This window comes from Manis pentadactyla, chromosome 9 (assembly GCF_030020395.1).
Source record: "Manis pentadactyla isolate mManPen7 chromosome 9, mManPen7.hap1, whole genome shotgun sequence".
NCBI classification, from domain to species: domain Eukaryota; kingdom Metazoa; phylum Chordata; class Mammalia; order Pholidota; family Manidae; genus Manis; species Manis pentadactyla.
Genome location: NC_080027.1, coordinates 115,808,151 through 115,829,033, shown reverse-complemented (window position 1 = coordinate 115,829,033; position 20,883 = coordinate 115,808,151). Strand labels below are relative to the sequence as shown.

The following is a 20,883-nucleotide window of genomic DNA, read 5'->3' as shown; positions in this document are numbered from 1 at the left end:
TAATAATTAGTTAGCATATGTTATGGTTTTGATGCTATACCTCAGCAACAATGTGGCCTTAGATCAGTCCCTTGTATTTAACAGGGAATAATAATTTCTGGGGGATTTTATAAGAATTAGAGATAATTGATGTCTGGCTTGGTGCCTGGGTGCTATTACTTTTTTCCCTGGAGTGGAAAGTGGCAATTCATCCTGTTCTTTTGCTACTCCTTTATGTTCATTAAGCAACTTTCTTGACACATAATTTGTTCCTCTGAGGCAGTCATTCCAAAGGAGTGTTCTGAATGACCAATGTGAATTACCCTTTAAGACTGATAAATCAGTGCATATATCAGCATTCTGGTTGGCTAATTAAGCTTCTGCTAATTTAGTCACAGGAGTTATTTTCCCAAGTATGAGCCATTCTAAGTGAGCAGGTTCAATCATGTTTTAAGATTCCTACCTTTGATGATTGGAGTGCTAACCGACACCTGCCAGGTACTGCCTACCCAAGAGGGCCAACCTGAGCAGGGAGCCAGCTTCACTCTGCAGCTCCCACCTGAAAAAGGACCACTGACTTGGTTATGTGGTGTGGACCGATTGAAACTGGGAGACCCCGGGAGCAGATGCCCAGGTTAGTCCTCTAGCAATTGACCAGGTAAAGAGGTGATCTGGACTAAGATGATAGCAATGGGTGTGTAAACAAGGAAAAAGATGGGAAGAAGATTTGCTAGAGTTTAGAACTGTAACTTTGTAAAATTTCACAATTAGAGATTATCTAGGTCAACCCTTTGTTTCTCACCTGTGAATCATGAGATTTAGGTGATTTGTTCTGCTTCTGTGTCAGGTCCCACCATTCAGGGCCGTGGTGGACACCCTGCTCTGCAGGCCCCCTGAATGCTTCCATTGTAGCCTGGAGTGTTTTGCTAAAACACATTGCACAATAGCTGTCTCAAGTACACCCGGGCATGGCTTGAGCTATGGATACATATGCTGTGTGTATTAATCAAGTTTAATAGACCCCAATGTTTGAAACAATGCCTTAAATTTTTTTTTTCAGAGACTGCACAGAAGTGTGGCATTGTACAGCAAATAAAACTGTTGCTACAATGCCTGTAAATCAGAGCTTTAAACTATGTTTCAATTATCCTTCTATTATCCAGCTGGTATTTAAGCATGTTTATTATTCAAATCAGCAGTGAACGCGCTGCTGTTGTGTAAACAACTGTCACTTGCTGAAACAATGATTAGGAGGCACCATCCCTTTCAGGTGTACTTAGGAGTACTTACACCCCAGCCACTTGAATTTAAATATCATGTAAACACAATGCTTGAGCGACTACTTTTCACTCCTGTTCCCAATGCCTCATGCCAATTCTATTACGTTAAGAGGGAAATCTATTAAATTTTTTATTTATACACATCCGTACACTGTTTTTACCCATTGTATCTTTAAGGCTTAGATTAATATAATAGATATGCTGAGAGATACAGTGAGCACTGAAAAAGCCTGTTCAACATAAAAGCCAATTTCTCTGCATTATTTGGGGGTGTTGGAAGCTTTTGTGAAAACAATGCAAAGAAAATTATTTTTTCTGAATAAAAAACATGACACTCAGAAAAGAAAAATTTGGCCCCCAGAAAGAGCAATCTTGAACCTTTATTAGCTCCATTACCAATTCAGCATATGAAAAAGAGAGAGCCAGAAAATAGGACATTTGTTGAATGAATGTGTGTCTCTTTTGAAGGAACGTTCTGGTCTATCACTGGGAAGGAGTGTGTGTGTGTGTGTGTGTGACAGGATGGGTTTGTGAGTGGTGGTTGCTGTGCAGAGCTTGAAATGGCTAATAGGCAGTGTTCCCAATGAGTTTATCCTTTTTTCCTTAAGCCTCAGTTTTCACGTATAAATCAAAAAGACGAAATTTTGAGTACAAGGGCATTGTAAATGGTGAGGAATCATTCTGATCAGATTTGATCCTACTAGGGATTTTACATTATCTGAGCTTTGTATGGGGCAGGATGGAGGGTGGGGTCAGGTGCTAAATAAAAAGTCCTGTTGACTGATTTCAGTTGCTAACCTGCAAATGCTATCTACAGTTCTTAGGGAACACCTGACCAAGCTGGTGGGTGCTAGGAAGAAGGGGCTCATGATGGGATTTTGAATTGGTTTTGAAAACACACACCCAATGAACTCATGGGTGGGGGCTTGCATCCTTAGCATACCCTTCCAAGTGGCTTTTAAAAGAGTTTGCGATTAGCACACATAATGTAGGGGGTCACGGGGAAGGCAATATAACACAGAGAAGGCAAGTAGTGATTCTATAGCATCTTACTATGCTGATGGACAGTGACTGTAATGGGGTTTGTGGGGGGACTTGATAATGGGGGGAGTCTAGTAACCATAATGTTGCTCATTTAATTGTACATTAATGATACCAAAATAAAAAAGATAAATAAATTAAAAAAAAAGAGCTTTGACTTGATCCTTGGAGTTAATGTGAATAATGTTCATATGTCTGTCTTTTTAATTGATTTCAATATACAATAAATTCCTAGTTCCTTAGAATCTGTAATAAATAGAGTAGCCATATTCTTTATCACACAAGTTAGGATATTTTGAGAGACGTATTAAATAATTATGTCAGGACCGCAGATGGCAACCAGCATTGTCTGGGGCAGCCTTGCACATAGATTACCTAAAATCACAAGGCTGAAGAACAAATCTGCCTAAGACTGAAAGCAAGGGAAGAGAAAGAAAACGTAATGACGCAAGCGTTCGACTACATCCTTCTTTTGAAGTTGGTTACTGTTTTATTCGTAAAGAAAAATAGCTGATCTTTTTATGAGTAACTAGAATGTACAAAGGCAAGTAAACGCAATGAGAAAACACAAAAGCCAAAGTTCATTTTTATACTTTAGATAAATTAGCAAATGGTTGTTTGCTTTTCAAAATAATTATTCCATAATGAAAAGATTTAACAGATTCCTAGCCAGCAACCTATTTTTGTATGTGATTTAATTTGTTCAAGAGAATATCTTTTGCACAAACGTGATGTCTTTACAGTTCACACAACAAGTTTCTTAGCAGGGATTTTGGGGATCCACACATGCAGTTCCAAGCTAATAAACAGCAATTCTTGGGTATTAGGGAATAAGCAAGGACCTTGGTAATGAATTTTATACTTTTCTCCCCTGCAACAGATAGCACCCAGAGATTGCAAACTTTAATGCTAGCATCCAAAAGTCATTTTCCTCTCTCAGATAACCAGTTTTTATACTGATGTCCCATGATTCCTATAGCTCTCTTAGCTCTTTTATTATGTTCATAGATGTAGGTCTTTTATTGAGGCATGTGTTCTGAAAAAAAAGTTTTTTTGGGTGGGAGAAGAATGTCAATCAGTGAGTTGTTTTACAGATTTACCAAATAGCCAAGTGTCTCTTTCCCATCCTGGCAGACTTCTTTTTACCGCTCTGCCTATCTTGAACGGCCTGTTTTTCAACTTCTTGGGTGCTAATTCATTTACTGGAGAGCTAATTGCCAAAGTGATATCAAACAGCATGATTATGCCTGTCGGTGTGATGCTCAGGGGCTTCAGTGATGTGCTCCGTTGTCTCCTAAGCCCCATACACTACCTGCCCCTCTGTAAAAAAAAGTTGATCCACTCTGTGCTTGTTGCAATTCCTAGTGCCAATTGCCAGACCCCGAATACCTACAGCAAACCCTTCAGTGTCCCCTGCTTCTTTGATCCAAAAGCTGAACACCCTTTTATCTTGGTCACCGAAGCTTATTTAATGGAGGTTAAGTACAATGTAGTTTGTTTCTGTTGATAATGGAACATTGATAGAGTTTCTGCTAAGGTCTATGCCATACTCTCTGACTTAATGTTATGAAACTCCAGGCAGGGTTTACTGGCCAAATCATAAGTATAATTGAGGTTGGTTGTAAAAATAGCCTAAGTGACACACATTGTAGCTGCTAATTATTCTATCTGTCCCTCTTGAATGGAGAATGTTGGCTCTGTGGGTCTTGTTTGACCCTGTTCATCCTTCACACTTTCCAGTTCAAGTCCTGTTTTCTCTTGGAAACCATTCTCCACTGTTCTGTCCCCAGTTCCTCCTTGAATTCATAGGAGCCAGAGTTTGTGATGTCCAATGCTTATACTTAACCACATTCTACCATTATTTAATGCTGTTTCTCAGAATTTTCCTATCTACCAAGCAAGCTTTTTGTGGGGGGAAGGGGATAACTTTCACTTCTGTGACTGCCTTAGTGACTAGCATAGGACTAAGGTCATAGGGAATTAATACACACTAATTTAGCCATATTGTTGAGTACTGTATGCAAAGCTTGGTGCTCACTGTTGGGGGCACAAAAAACATGTTCTGTTGGTGAGGGAATAGCACATTAGCCAATCAGCCCCATATACAGTTGATGGGAATGTAAGCTGATGCAACCACTATGGAAAGCAGGATGGAAGTTCCTCAAAAAACTAAAACTAAAAATACCATGGGACCCAGTAATTCCACTTCTGGGAATTTGCCAATTCAAAAAGATATATGCACCCCTATGTTTACTGGGACATTATTTATAATAGCCAAGATATGGAAGCAAACTAGAAGTCTATCAAGAGATGAATGGATAAAGGGGATGTGGCACATAAATACAGTGGAGTTATTACTCAGCCATGAAGAAGAATGAAATCTTGCCACTCACAGTTACATGGATGGGCCTGGAGGGCATTAGGCTAAGTGAAGGAAGTCAGAGAAAGACAACTGCCACATGATTTTACTTACATGTGGAATCTGAAAAACAAAACAAATGAACAAACAAATGGAAAGACTCATAGACACAGAGAATAGACTGTCGATTGCCATAGGAGAGGAGCTGGGGGATTGGGTGAAATAAGTGCAGGGGAGAAAGAGGGCCAAAATTCCCATTATAAAATAAATTGGTCAAAGGAAGGAAAAGCATAGCATAGGGTAATACTCAGTAATATTGTAAATCTTTGCATGTTGATAGATGATAACCATACTATGGTGAGCATTTACTAATGTATATAGTTGTGGAATCATTATGTTATCCATCTAAAACCAATATAATATAATAAGTCAAATGTATTTTAATAAACCAAAAAGCAAAACAAAACAAGACAAAAAACCATATATCTTTCCATCAGAGAGGTTTCCCAGATGGTATAGATCCAAAGGAGAGGTGAGAAAAGAAGCTAGATTTTAAACTCACATAGCTGGACTTCTAAGGAAGGATATATGCATGGAAAATGGATCTGAGATGACATAATTGAAGAAAAACTCTTCAATTATAAGTCTATTAAGAATTGAAAAATGTTGGACAATGTCTTTTTTTAGAAATAAGAATGGCTTACTTGGCACAAAGACCAAACACTGGAGCAGCTGTTCTCCGAAAATGCTCAGTGTCTGTGTGGAAGCCTGTGGCCTTGGGAATGGGCACTCCAAGGGCAGGGCGGGGCTGGGAGGCCACACCTGCGTGGCACGCCAGGGCTGCCCGTTCAGGAGCCCTGGGAGGCAGCAGTCCAGCCAGGCATCTCACTGAGGGCGCTGGTGGTGGAAGTGGGAGAGGTACTTGGGAGGTGGGAGGCGGGTGCTGTGGGAGAGCCAGTCAACTCGTAGGCATTGTAGAAATACCGTAGGACCCAGTAATTCCACGTCTAGGGGTTGTTTTGGAGCAACTAGGGAGACTTTTGGTATAGGAAGGGGATGCCTTCACTCCTCTGCTATGCGTCCTCCAGCAGCTCTTCATTCCTCTTGGAATCATTCCTCTTGGAAGGCCAGAATGTCCTTAAGGCCCACCCGCCAGGCCCTCAACTCCTATGACCTCCCCACTTGCCCTTCTCCACTACACGGACATCCTCACTTTTCCTCAAATAAATGAGATACTGTCCTGCCTCAGGGCCTTGGCACCAGCTGTTGCTTATGCCAGGATCTCCTCCGCTCACCTCTCTCACCTTCATTAAGCCTTTGTTTAATTGTTACCTTCTCAAGATGTCCCTTCACTGCCCTGCCCCCAGCACTCCTGATTTCTCCTCCCCTTGGCCTGTCTTTTTCCATGCACTTATCACCTTTTACTGTATAATTACTCATTTTGGGGGTCTATTTTCAGTCATTTACCGACTGTAAATTCCATAATGGCACAGAGTTTTGCCGATTTGTTCTCTGGGGCGCAGATCACTGCCCACTATGTGCTCAGTCAGTCTTCATTGAACGAGAGAATGAGCAGGGGGTGTCTTGATTGGTGGTAGTGATAGTCAGCTTTTAATGTGACCCTGACTCCTTTTGCTCTCTTAGCTGCTTATGTTTGGGGACACTCATATCTCCATTGTAACGAGGTTCTATCTTCATTCCTGATTGATTTTAAACAGTATGTCTTAAGGCTCTGTTCTATTCCTCAGTGTCTTCGGAGGTAATTCGTGGTCTGTAAACCAACATTTAAATGCCCAAAGGAAGAACCTGGCAGGGAACTTCAGAGTGAATATCTTTATTAAGGGAGAAATTCTTTGTAACAATGACTGCCTCCATATTTGGAGCCAAATAAGTCAACCTTTAGGGGAAACAATTCCTGACCCAATTTAGTGTCTTATAAACTGAGAAGACTGCTCATTCTCAGTGACTGTAACTAGAGTCACACAGCTCCCCCAGCCTGCTACTTAAGAAGCCGCTAATGACCAGCTTATTAGCCCATTAGTAACTGCTTTAGCCCATTAGTAGACATTTAAGTGGTATAAACTGCTGGGAGTTCCAGCAGGCTGAGGGTTGGATGACTTCAGCATTTGATTCCTTGCTTTGGCAAATCATCCACATGGATAAGGGCAGGTTTCCTTATGTGGCATTTACATGTAACAAGGCACACCTGTATTTCATTTTCTATCTGGGGTGGAACTTTTAGGGCAGTCACTTGGAAGGGGGAAATTTTGCATTTATAAACTACAGACACTCAGCTGCTGATGACCTGACAGTTAGCCACCTCCCTCTCATTGCCACCCCTCCCCCTGCCATCTACTTCCTGCAACAAAGGAATTAATTACAAACCCTGGTGATGAGAGGAGACGTGCCTAAACTGGGAGCGGTGACCTAAGTGTGGACTGCAAAGAGTTAGCCTGTCTTGATTCTGGGTCTGTTTTGTTCCCCTGTGGTAGACAGAATAATGGCCCCCCAAAACGTGACCATGTCTGAATCTGTGGAACCTGTGAAGATGTAACCTTACATGGCGAAAAGGAATTTTCAGATGTGATTGCGGATTTTCAGATGGGGGACTAGCCATCATTATCCAGATGGGCCCGACGTCATCACAACGTAGAAGAGGGAGGCAGAAGAGGAGGCTAGAGTGACGTGGTGTGCGAAGACCTCTCTGTTGTGGCTGGCTTGAAGATGGAGAAGGAGGTTGGAGAGCCCTGGAAGCTGGCTCTAGATGCAGGAAGGAGCCTCCAGAAGGGAACACATCCTTGCTGACACCTGGATCTTGGCCCAGTGAGACACATTGCCAACTTCTGACCTCCAGAACTATAAGACAGTAAATGTGTGTTGTTTTATGCCATCCCATGTATGGTAATTTGTCACAGCAGCAATAGGAAACTAATACAGTACTCAAGGTGGTCAGCAGACTTTGTAGCAGGACAACTGAAGAGACAGAGAATGTGATTCCTTTTCTTAAGGTATTGAGGTGGTAGAAAATGGGCGCAAGAAAGCTGGTTTTCTACAACAATATTTGGAGGTACAAACTTTAATCTTCCTCCCGTTCTTAATACATTGCTCTAGCAGGAGCTGAAACACAAAATGATAAATAACCTCCCAAACTTTCCACCCCAGGCTCCGTGGCATGCTCAGCATTTTAACAGGGGATGATAAATCTGTTTGCACCTCAAATGGCTTGAAGCATGAAGTTACATGGTCAAAAGCAACCATCACGAGAACAAAATGATATTACATGAAGTGTGTGGTGAACTGGCATGACGACACAAAGTGATACTAATGAGCAGCTTTGTAAGGATAACATGCACCTATCAGCCTTCCTAACAGCTATCAAGAAACTAGACTCTGTGGTGACCCTTGCTCCCATCCTGCACTGAAGTGGTCACGTGTATCACCCATGCCATGTCTTCCATGCTGTTATGGCTTGTTGACTGCTTTCTCCCATTTTATTAGCTCTCATCTGTTTGGTTAGTTCTGAGCTGTTTCAGAGGTCTTCTCACTTCCAGCCATTCTTCAGTTTCTCCACTACCTTCAGAATGCCTTTGATATTTGGAGTTTATTTTGGTTTTGGAGCCATTTTGAACAATCAGGGTGTTTCATTCGGATTTTTTTGTATGGCTTCCCAGCCTTCTTCCACCTGATTTGCCAGTTTAAAACTGAGCTTTTAACTTTGATCGATAAGTCAATGTGAAGGGAGGTATATGTTCTTGTAAATAGTCTTTGGTGCTGTATCAAGTTCAAAATTGGTGAAAAGTATCTGACATTGCACATACAAAAATTTTAAGCTTAATTTTATAAAACCTTCAGAAATGCATGTTGTTATTGTAGTGGGTTGAATGGTGACCTCCCAAAAGATATGTCTACATCTTAACCCCCAGGACCTGTGGACATGGTTTTATTTGTAAAATGTCTTTGCAAGTGTGACTCAAGTTCTCAAGATGATGTCCTGGATTATCCAGTGGGATCTAAATCCAATAACCAGTATCTTCATGAGAGATAGAAGAGAAAAAGACACAGACACAGAGCAGAAGGCTGTGTGAAGGTGGGGGCAGAGATTGGCTTTATGCAGCAGCAAGCTGAGGGATGCCTCAGAGGCAAGAAGCATTTCCCCCAGACACTTCGGAGGCAGCGTTGCCCTGCCAACACCTTGATTCAGACTTTTGGCCTCCAGATTGTGAGAGAATTAGTTTCTGTTAAGTCATCAAGTTTTGTGTTAATTTGTGATTGCAGCCACTGGAAACTAATACAGTCATAAAACACTCAGTACCTACATGTTGCCTGTTAATGTCAACATTTATAAATTAGCAGGCATGATGTTCATGAGCTCATTGAATCACTGGACCACACTCATTTGCTGGAAGGATTATATGAAAAACCTCACCCAGCCGAACCTTGCAAAAATACTCCTAAGTGTTTTGCAATTATAGGATGGCTGGTTATCAGTAATGGTTATGGGGTATTTTCACATACATGTACCCATGTAAGACCATGGAGTGGGGGTGAAATTATTTTAGGAAAAGAAGATTGTAGGTGAGCTCTGAGTAAGATCTACATTGCTATACCCCAGAGGGAGAAGCAGGGAATGGGAGTCCCAGCTGATCCATTCATTTTATAAGAAAATTTAATTACTGGCTCCAGGAAGCATTTTCTTTGAATTTTATGGAACAACTGCATTCTCAGCAGATAGAGGTAGGCAGACCTTGGGGCAGGCAAATGGAAAAAATAATCTATAAAGTATGTTCACCAAATATGACTGTTATTCTACCCTGGGACTTAATAGAAATCCTTTGACTGTTGTTCTGCAGTCAACAAGATTCATCTAATTGGTGACCATGGCAACAAAATCAGGTCATACGGAGGTTCATGCTGAGATCAAGCATATGTAGATCTCCTAGTTCAAATATCCATAAAGATAAGAACCTGTTGGTAAGAGCCCGAAATGTTAGGTTGGAGATGGGCTCTCCTAATCAAGCTCGTAATACCGAGAACACAACCACTGGTTTGCAATAGCCATACGTTTTGCAGAAAAAGGAAGAGATTTTCACAGAGTCACTAGGGGGAAAAAGATAATTCAGAAATGTGAGACCGGAATGAGTGCCTAGATGTTGCTTCATAGATCTGTGTAATTTACTCCCTGGGGTTTGTAGTGTGTCTGACTTATATTTTAGACATAATTAAGTAATCAGCAGTGTACATTGTAAAATGAATGTTTAGGCTGCTTGAGGTTAAATTTTCACAGCCATAGCAGCTGTGTGGCATGAGAGACCACCCCTCCTCACCGCCAAACCCTCTCCCCTGCATACAGTTATTTAAAATCTGTGAATGGGACTGAAATTATTTCCACAGGCCCCCTTTTTCAGTAGATCTAAGAGGGACCACATGGTCACCACTGGATACCAGGATTAGTACAGTTCACACTAGTGAGCATTTTCTGTTCTGGTTCAGTAGCTGGAGTGGAGACAATACTGTCAATTATAGAATGAATAAGAGCTTGTTTTATGTAGGGTCTCACTGGATCCTCAGAAGGTCCTGTGAGCTAGGAAGTTTTCCTTGTGATACAGATGAGAAAACTGAGATGATGAGAGAAATTACAGTTCTGAGTGATCGTGGAGTTTCTGCTATTTAAATGCAGAATTGAGGGGTGAAATCCTTTTCTTGAGTTAATGTATGTAGAAGAGCCAACCCAGCATCTGCCCCTGAGGACGACGGTCATTCCTGTGGCAGCTCTTGCTGTTCTGTGTCCAAACCCTGTGCCGTTCTGCCAGTCTGGCGGACATGCACCCTCACACCTGGAGGCATTCCCTTCTATCTCATTCCTAATGGCTCTTGCTCAGCGACTCCTAGAGGAATGTCTGGGGAGGAGGGGTAATTGGACTCTTTTCTGCTTTCCTTCCGCCTCTGCTCTCCCCTCTCCCACTTCTTTCCTTCCTGTTCATTCCTTCTTTCTATCAAACTTGAGCAATACTTTTTTCCTTCCCCACTAAATCCAAGAGAAGATAAGGCGACAGGGTAGGTGGACAGCAAGGGATGGTTGAGAAAAGTGGTCTTCTTGCTCCAAGGAAGCACACACCCAGGATTAATTTAGGTCACGGATTCATTGGGGGATTTTCAAGGTGGGTGCACTCTCTCTTAAAAAAACAAAACAGAATTAAACATTTTTTTCATTGCCAAAGAAATAGGTATGGATTACAAAAAACAAGACAGACACCTAGAAAGAAAAAAAGTCCTTTTCCATTCCTGTTCCTTAGAGGTAACCATTGTGAATAATTTGATGCATATAGTCCTAGATTTATTTCTATGCTTAGTACATTATATATAATATACCTAATGCATAGTATGCGTGTGCATTTAAAATGTAAATCATCTTTATATGTTCTGTTCTGCCACTTACTTTTTTCACTTATCTTTCCATATTACTACATATACATCTATCTTGTCATTCTTTAATAGTTGAATAGTATTTCACTGCAATAAATGTACCAGGACTAATATATACATGTATGAAAAAAAAAATATATATATAGGTATACTCTTTGTAGACTTGTGTAAGTGTTTGTAGCCTCTGTTCTTAGAGCTGGAGTTGCTAGGTAAAAAAATGCACACATTGTACCCCTTAGTGTGGCTCCCACGTCCCAGCCCCATCCTGCACTGTGCCCACCTTGCTCTCTGTAACTCCTTTACTGTGCTCTCTTAGACTGTGCATGTGTCGCACTCCCTTGTGTCACAGAGCCTGCGTACCCCATTCTTCTAATTTGGGGCACTCTTCTTTCCTTTGCCTTGTTCTCTCCTTCCACATGGCAGCCCAGTTTCACTTCCTCAGAAAAGACTCCTCTATCTCCCCAACCAGGCTAAATCCCCCCTCTGTGCTCCCTCAAGCTGCTCTGTACTTTTCTCTCTTTGCACTTACCACAGCTGTAACTTTATAGGCTGCCATTAATTGTTTAATATCTGTGTCTTCAAATAGACCATAAGCTCCTGGAAGGCAAAATCTCTGCCTGCTGTTGCTCACCTAATGCCTATTTGCAGTGCTTGGCCCATAGTTGAGAGGACCCAGGTCAGAAGCCTGCCTGACCCTGGGCAAGGAGGCACAGATGACCCACAGAGTCAGGGCTGGGGGTCTAGGGTGGCATCAAACCAACCTTCTCATACTACAGATGAGGCAACTGAGGCATGGAAAGAGGAGAACACCACAGGGAGAGCTAGAAGCAGAATGAGGACCCACATTTCTGCCAAATTAAAGAAATATTTTAAATTCCAGAGTACTTTTTTAAAGAAATACCATTTTTATTATTTTCAAGAACAAACAGTGACTTAAATTGGACTAACAAAATGTTTCCAGTTAGGATTTTGGTTTATAAATGATGCCTGCTTCAATTTCAGAAAGCAGAATGAGAGACCCAGTGCTCTTTCTATTCTTTACCCAGATGTCAAGATGACATCAAAGGGGTCTGAGGATAAGCGATGATTTGCAGAATGGGAATGTCCTGAGAGCTGTGTTCAGTTTCTATCCACTCTCCATCTTCACCAATAAAGTGTAGCTTCCTTAGTACCATGCTACCTACTCTGACTGTGTAATACCCACCCACTGTTTGTGTGCATGAAGTCTGGACTCTCATGCCATGTGGCAACAATCCCATGAGGTAATGGAAAGACATTCTCATTAGGTCTGGGAAGAAGGCTCTGGGTCCCTGGACAAGCCTCAATCTCTCTGTTCTATAAAGTAGGATAAGCATCTCTGCTCTATGCAATCGCAGGTTATTGTAAAGAACAAACAAGCCCATGATTTAGTGATTTATCAGCTGTAGAATACTGCAGTTTTGAAGGTATCTGAAGGAGCAGTGCCTGGCCTGTGAGAAAGTAGTTATCTCTCCTGTGTTGTGTGGGGGAGTCACCAGGCAAAGCAAATAAGAGACATAGTTCCAGACTTTTAGAAGCAGTGTAAATGCGCTTTCAAAATATTCAATAGATTTTGAACTTCTCGCATTTTGGGACCAAGTCTTATTCATCTTTAAGCACCCTCTCCCTGCCCCCAGTGGCTTGCCCACTGTATCCCTTTTTGGGGAAGCAGCGAATGGATATCAATCAAATCACCCAGTGAGTTAGCTAGGGGCCAGAAAACCTCATGGTGTCATTCAACTGTGGAAGGACTGCCAAATTAAAGAAATATTTTAAATTCCAGAGTACTGTTTTAAAGAACTACAATTGTTATTATTTTCAAGAACAAGCAGTAACTCAAATTGGGCTAACAAAACGTTTCCAGGTAGAGTTTTGGTTTATAAATGATGTCTTGCTTCAGTATCATAAATTACCATCTCGTCTGTCATATCACATCCATAATTATACTGTGAGGTGGGTTGTAATTCCCATTTTATAGGTGAGAAATGGAGGTTTATGGAGCAGAGGCAACTTAGCTTCACACAAGTAATGTTTGAATTAGGATTTTGGATTGCCCTGTCAGACTATGTGCAAGCTTTCATTCTTTCCAATAGATTTCATTCTTTGAGCATATACAACTTCATCTTCCACATCCTTGTCTCCCTCCGTCAATCTTGCCTGGCAAAATCCCAGCCCAGGTTAACTCAGCACTCCGCCCCTCCCTTCCTGTGCTTCACCGAGACAGCTGAGCCTAGCTGGAGAGAAACGCCAACCACACTGACTGCCTTTCTTTAAATTCATGATTGGCCAAGCTCAAGTGGGTCCCCAGTGCTCCCCAGAAATCCTATAATATGATGCCTCCCTCAGCCATTGCCTTCCTGGTCTCCTAGTTGGCAGTATCACATGGGCTCTTATCTATCTGCCTTCCAGCATCCTCTGTGGACCCTCTAGTGTTGCGAGTGCACCAAGGAAACAATGCAAAAAGAACGTCACCCAAGTGGGTGATCAGACCTTTCAGTTTACCTGCATTTGTCCCCGGTAATCTGTACCTCCTTCTCTTGTTAGGCGTTGCATGAAGTGCTTTACACACATCATGTCTTTCATCCTGTTGGGACGGTCCTGTGAGTAAGTGGTATTAGCCCCCTTTGACAGGTAAGAAGATAGAGGCTGTTTTACTGAAAGTGACAGAGATGGAATTCATACCTTGGTCTTTGGGACTCCTAAGCCCAGACTTTACAGGACAGATGGATACTCAGGGAGTGAGGGAAGGGCTTGGAGGGACTCGGGGGAGCCTGGGGGGAAAGTCTCAAGTGCTGCTTCAACACTCCGTTCTCTCAGAAGGGCAGTGAGTGGAGCCGGGTCAGAGAGTGAGCCACCGGGCTGGGGCGCCAACTGGCTCTTCTCTTGGGGGACTGGCAGACAGGCTGAGGGGAGCCGTGTGACCCTCTCAGACAGAAGCGAGAGCACCATGGAGCTGCGTAGCCTGGGGCGGGAGAGGGACCCTGCTTCCTGGGAGGTGGGGAGGAGCTGCAGGGAAGTGGACAGTTCCTTTCTCCTCATGTCTGGAGGTGGCCTGGGCTCTGCTGGCAATTGGGCGGCTTGCAAGTCCCAGATCATGGGACACTGTGCCGGGTGTCGCCAGCAGCCAGCAGCCAGGCAGGCAGAGAAGCTGGTTCTCCTGAATCTTTTCTCAACCTCACCCCAACATAATAAGGGCCAGAGTTCAACCTTTTCTGGCCTCCTGGGGCTCCTGTTCCCATTGTATGCTCTTTAGGAATTCCCGACAATCCTGTGGGGAGCAGCTTCTTGCCATGACTTTGGACTTGTCTCGGGGACTTTACACAAGTGGTCTCCCCTGCCTGGCACCCTGGTTTCACCCACCCACTTACAGCCCTTTGCTCACCCTTAGCACCTGAGCAGCGTTTGGTTCTCAGTTTCAATGGCATTTCCTCAGTGACGCCCTTTCTGTCCCCGCTGAGAGGGCCAGAGCCCTGCTTTTCACCCTCAAAGCATCGAAAGTGATTTCTGTTTATAGTGCTTATCACTTACCACTTATAGCAGTTAAAAATAACATTTTCTGGGCTTATATTTGATTAGTCTCTGTCTCCCAATTAAACTAATAATAATAAAGATTATGGTGGGATTACAATGGCAACAATAATAATAGCAGTTAGCATTCACCGAGCCCGTGTGTGGGGCATACTGCCGAGGTTTTCCACGTGCCACGTGATTCAATTCTCACAACAGCCCTTTGCACTGGGTATTACTTTTTATTTCCACTTTACAGGTGGGAAAAGCAAGCTTAGATAACTGGCTCAGGTTGGTCCAGTTCCTCAGTGGGGCTGCTAGGCTCTCAGTGCAGGTTTCTTGACTCCAGGGCTTGCTTTAAGCTCCATGAGGGTGGGACTGTGTTTTAACTCACCACTGATCCCTGGGAAGAGACTCGTAGGAAGACTGTATTAAGTGTTTTGTGAATTAAATTGACTAGTTTCTGGTGGGTTGATTCTTTCCTGGTTCTCCTGTGGGCATGAGAGCTTGAGATTGGGCAGTCCATCTCATTTACCCTGTTCAAGTGCTCTTTATCCTCCTTGCAGTGTTACAGGCCCACACTCCAGTGAAACTCCTGGGGGCATCTAGGAATATCCCCTACGAGAATTTTCTTCCCTTTCCAAGTCTCGCTCCTCTATTCTCACCCCATGACCTATTCCATCTCTCCTCTTTACCTAGATCCCCTGCCTTGGGAAGCAGGTGGGGGTTTTGCCTGGGTATTTTCTTCTAATAGTTCCCTGCTTTTTATTTTCTTCTTCATTCCCCTTATCTAGCACTTAGGACAGTTCCTCAGAGAAATCCCGTGGGATCTTTGGCAGAGCTGAGCAATCTTTCAGACTTTCAACTATGGACTTTGGATCCTGTTCCTACATGTGACATTCCAGCATCCAGGTCTGTCCACAAGTATGTCACTCAGCCTTAAAATCCAGTGGACCACCACTAATGTAGTGCCATGAAACCAGCAGGGTCACACCACCCATGCAAATAAACTCTTCATGACCTCTCATATTTTTTGATGCAAGCAAGGCTCTCCAGGTCAGTAAGACCGTCAATGATTGGCCTCTTGCTGGAGTGCATGTGAGTCCTACTCTCAAAGGTGTTATGATGGGAGACAGGCCTGGTGAGTTTGACACATGAGCACTAGCCAAACACATGGAGGGCAGAGACACATTAAAGCCGTTATCTCCCCAGAGTTGCTTGCTTATATCTTGGGAGGTGCTTCAGTCCATTCCAGTCAACCCTTATTTTAGGATTATTTGACCTGCCTCCCGCACTGAGAGCCTGAAGGGCACGACTCATGCAATGCATGTGTCACCCTCACTGTGCCCAGCACTGCCATTGGCACATTACAGGCACCTCAGAACGGCTAGAGAATGTCAAGGCCATGGAATGAGAACGTCTTGTTACACAGGGCCTTTAGATGGTGAGAATTCACTATGTACTTTCTGTGCTAATTTTTATTTTTCTAAGGCATTGTGGAGGAGTGGAATGAAAAAGTGGGGACATACTGGTGTGCCGAGGTAAGGCTGGAGTGCGGAGCACCCGCTGTTATTGGAACGAGGCATTGACATGGGGGTGCAGATAGGGAGGGAGCCTTTTAGAAAGGGAACCCTAGTTTCCTCCTTTCCTGTTTTCTTCTCTTTCTCTTCCTTCTTTTCTCCACTCTGCTTACCTGGAGTTACTTGTGTTGATCTCTGATTCCTAGGCTTATTCCTAGACTGACATCTGTACTAATTTGGCTCCTGAAATACCTTTCCAACTTGGAATAGAGAATGAAGGAAAATAGAAAATGGCAGAGCAAAACAGGAAACTCTAATTTGGTGAGTACCTACTATGTGTTAGGCACCACCTTGGGTACTTCTGTTGTCCTATTTCATTCTTGTATCAATCTAATGAGATAGGTACGGTTTCCCTCATTTTAGAGATGAGAAGCATGAGGCTCAGGTAAAGTCAGTAACTTTCTCAACATCACCTGGTCAGTTAGTGGAGCTGAGCTATAGAACCAGGTCTGTCTGACCCTGAAGCTGGGCTCATGTCTCAACTAGAAAGCAGCAATTGCTCAGGATAGGTGGAGGAGAGAGAGCACGGAGACCTCTAGGTGGATTGGACATACCTTATCAGGGTTTAAAGCATTCTAGGCTGTTGGTGGTGAGGACTTGCCTAAATTCAACTCGCCTTCTCTTTGCTTCTCTCTTCTCTGACTTCTGTCTGTCTGTGTTGCAGTCTCCCAGCTGGGGACCTTTTTCTTAGCACAGACCAATGTTACAGGATGAATTCCAGTGCTGGACAGAGCAATTCCAGTGTTGGACACAGGTGCATTCTGGGTTTGACTGATCAAATCTCTCTAGGTCCCGTATGCCTCCATAAGGAAACCCCCAACCCTTTTCCCCAGCTCATGTACGCTTTTCTTGGCACTAGAGAGTCAACAGGTGTGAACAAGTGTAGAGACCTGGCATGCCAGGGCTGGCACCGCTTATGGCCTTCACTCACAAGAGATGGCAATTGCCACCTTCTGCAGGCTGCCCATCAAAACACATTGTTGCCTGGCACCTCCATAGGCTCCAACCAACTTGTGAGTGGGCACCATGCCATCCCAACAGATGGGCAGAAAGGGCAAGGAGAAGCCAGGGCAGTCCCATCCTGGAGGTGCATAAAGCAGAGGTGGTGAAGGTTTGGTTTCCAACAGAGGAGGTGTCAGGATGACCCTCTCTGCCTTAGATTTATAGGACAGGAGCTTAATGAGCTGAAGTCTATGGTTCAGCCTGCACCTAGTTGGCTGGGTTTGTTTTGGGGGATAAAAAAGTAAATTGGAATGTATCAGAATATTGTGGCTTTGGCTTTAATGGCCTTATAGGGAATTTGGGGATTCAGAAAATAGCACTGAAGATAGTAGGAGAAAAAGAAGGATAATGGAGGATTCTAGAGATTTTTTACCTGCTATGACCCCTTGCCAACCCCCTCTCTCTGATGCCCCAACTATCCTAACAGTACAGAACCCCCACTGCTACCAGGCCAAGATCAGGGCTGGGGGTCAGGGCTGGAGAAGCCCTGACCAGGGATGATTGAGAGCACAACCAAGGGGGTTCCTGGGAGGTAGAAATAGCCTCCTTGGTTTTCAGAGGGACAGTTCAGGGCTCTCATTGCCCAAGGAACTGCCCTGATTTTGTAGCCCAAGAGGGTGAGTGTAAGCACATCAAAGCTTCTCAAGGAGTCATATAGCCTGCAGAGTCTGGGGGGAAGGCCATCATAGTGGGGTACAGCTGAGCAAAGACTCCAAGAGGAAAGGGTGTGTCTCAGAAACAGCTTCTAGGCTGTTGGGGGAGGGCAGATGGAGTGGAAGGAAGTGGCAGCGATTAAGCCTGAGAGGTGAGTGGACCATGTATTGTGTAGGACTCAGTGCCAGGCTGGGAGCTGGGGCAGCACTTGACAGGCAGAGGGAGCCCTGGAAGTTATAGGTGGAGAAGAGCTGTGATTAGAGCTTTCCCTGGGAAACCTGGAAAAGATGGCAATGGAAGCGACAGAGTGGGGAAGCTGGAGCCCAGGGGCTGCAGTGACTGCTCATGCCTGAGTGAGGCAGTGTCGTTGGGGATGGCAGGAAAAAGAGGGTGGGAAGGCCTTCACTAAGACACACTGAAGAGCAAAAGAAGACCTTCGAGTCACTGAGAGAACAGAGAGGCCATTGATGGAGGAAGGGAAGTCAGCAGGAGGCTCTGGCTTGCTGGGAAGGTCTTTCAGCTGGGTTATTTTAACCAACATGGTACATATTACTTATCACTATTTGTGGATTTTCATGGATAACTAAGAATCCAGTTTCTGTGGCAGTTTATTGTTCACTCAGGTAAATTAAGGCTCCTGGTGAGTGAGAACTAACAACCCTCTCTCCCAGGTCTGAGCTTCAGCTGCCTCCTGGTATTTCGACCCAAAGAATGTGCTTCACTTTTACACAAGGTTGCTTTTGACCATGCTGGCTTCAAAGCCAGCCTCTTGTTTCCCTGAAACGTTCTTTCCACTTCCACTTGCCGCTGTAATCTTTTGGTTATCATGTTGAATAATTTACAGTCTCTGCCAGCCTGAAATTACATGTGGGGCTGCTCTGTTTGTGGCCTACCCAGCAATTAGACACGTACCATTTTACCTCGGCAATTACTCTGCAAAGGGTAGAAAACAGTCCAGTCATTGCCCCAGGGCGAGGCTGAGGAATAGCAAAGACTCACAGCTGTGCATCTGGCGGGGTTGGTGGATCAAGGATGGTACCTGGAATGGCTCTGAAGGTCTCCTACAGGCAGACTCTTTTTCTTTCCCGTGACCTCCTTGCCCCTTTCTTATATTTCTTCATTTAGAACCACAGAATCATAGAATCTGTAATATAACCTCTTTTGCTTTTCTCCTTTCCGAGACTGCTATATCACTCTGCTTTCCATCTCGCCCTGTTCATGCTGATGAGGTGACTTAAGGCTGGGGTGGTCACTGGAATGACTAAGTGTGTAGGGGCTGGAACTGTCAGCTCCACCACTGGCCTCCAGGAAGGGGGCTCAGGAGCTGGGTAGCAAGTAGGTTTTATTTCTTGTGTTAACTCTGAAAGACTGGCAGTAGTTGCCTGGAATATTGCTCTGGGAGAGATTTTTAAGGCTATGTCTGGACCCAGTAAGAGAGAGTGCTGTGATCGATTAGTGATGTCTGTTACGGGCAGAGAATTAGAAGTTGTGATGCGTGCTGCATATCCGACATCTCTCATCCAGTTCAAAACTGACTCTTGAAAGAAGTGAAATTTAAGGCTGAGAAACACTGGGACTTATTAAAGATAATAAAAGCTAACATGAATGTTTAGTATGTGCTTGGGAGTATTCTAAATTCTTCACATAGAAAAGCTCATTTAATCCTCATAACACTTCCTAGGTATTTACCCTCATTTTGCAGAGGAGGAAATAGGCACAGAGAGGTTAAATGACTACCCAAATACACAGAGCAGGAAGAGGAGCCAGTGTTCAAATCCAAATAGTCTGAAGCTGCATCCTTCAACTGCTGTTCTTCAGCTCTGTGCAAATCACACAGCAGCTTATGGTGGGGCCCAGAGCCCAGGTCTCCTGGTTCCCAGCCTGGAGTTCTTTTCTCCCATGGAAACAAACTCATCTGCTCCCCAGTGTTCATAGTGGTATGCCTCAAAGTTGGAAGGAAAACAAGGAATAGAGGTAAGAGAGAGATTCCCTGGCAAAGGGGAGATTTTTAAGAGGGATGAGAAAATGATTTCACAGAAGCAGTGAGACTTGAAGTGGCCCTTCAAGGAAGAAGAGGGTTTAGATACTTGATACACATGATTAGTATTAAGGGAAGGGCAGGCACTGTGCTAGGAGTTGAAGAGTCAAAAATAAAATAGTGCTACCCAGTTACTGTCCTTAAGAGGTTCACTTCAGAACAGAAAAGGCACATCTGAAGTTCCCCTTCATTCATGAAATCTTTGCTCGTCACAGCCTATCCTGATTTCAGGCTGGTCTGTATTCCTGGGCCTGCTTATCATGTTCTCCTCTTCTATATTCCCAGCCTCATGGCCATCACGGTTAGCCCTATGTTAAGTTCGCACTGAGGACATACTATGTCACCACTAGGTTCTGAACAGTACCCTACTGACCCTGAAAACTGTGTAGTGGCTTTGACTTCATGGGGATTTGTGCACTTTGCTCTGAGGAAGCCGATCAGCTTAGATCAGCAGGCTCCATCTGGAGGTTCATTTAATTAATTCCTCTTTAAATGGTGGTCCTATGGCTATGCTATCAGTTAATTTATTTATAGACCTCATCTCTTTTCAGGAAGACTAAAGTGACCAGGTTCAATAAAGCTAATGGGATAGAATAAAAATAGAAAATCTGAACTGATACAAAGAAGAGTGGGCAAACATTGTAATGCTATAGGTTAACACGGTTGTTGTGTTGAAACCACAGATTTCATATTGTGCTTCCTAGTGGCCTGGGCGAGATGGAAAGCAGAGTGATATAGCAGTCTCGGAAAGGAGAAAAGCATAACAGCTCCTCAGAGCGTGCCCCCAACTCATCTAAGTCAAGAGAGATGCTTTTATCACACTTGGCTGTTGCAGTTCTTATTTCTGGTTCCTGCTACAGAACTCCTAAAACCTTCAGAATTTCTGGAATGGCAGGAGGAGTGTTTTTATTATTTTGATTAGACCTGAGTTCATGCTGATGAGGTGACTTAAGGCTGGGGTGGTCACTGGAATGACTAAGTGTGTAGGGGCTGGAACTGTCA

General features: G+C 43.8%; 1 long non-coding RNA gene across 1 annotated transcript in view; it reads left to right on the top strand.

The window, feature by feature from the left end:
- The first annotated feature begins 412 nt into the window (after positions 1-412).
- LOC130684960 (uncharacterized) overlaps positions 413-20,883 on the top strand; it is a 115,298-nt gene continuing 94,827 nt past the window's right edge. Inside the window, exon 1 of the long non-coding RNA XR_008999392.1 lies at positions 413-613. This is a non-coding gene — a long non-coding RNA (uncharacterized LOC130684960). The remainder of the gene's footprint in view (positions 614-20,883) is intronic.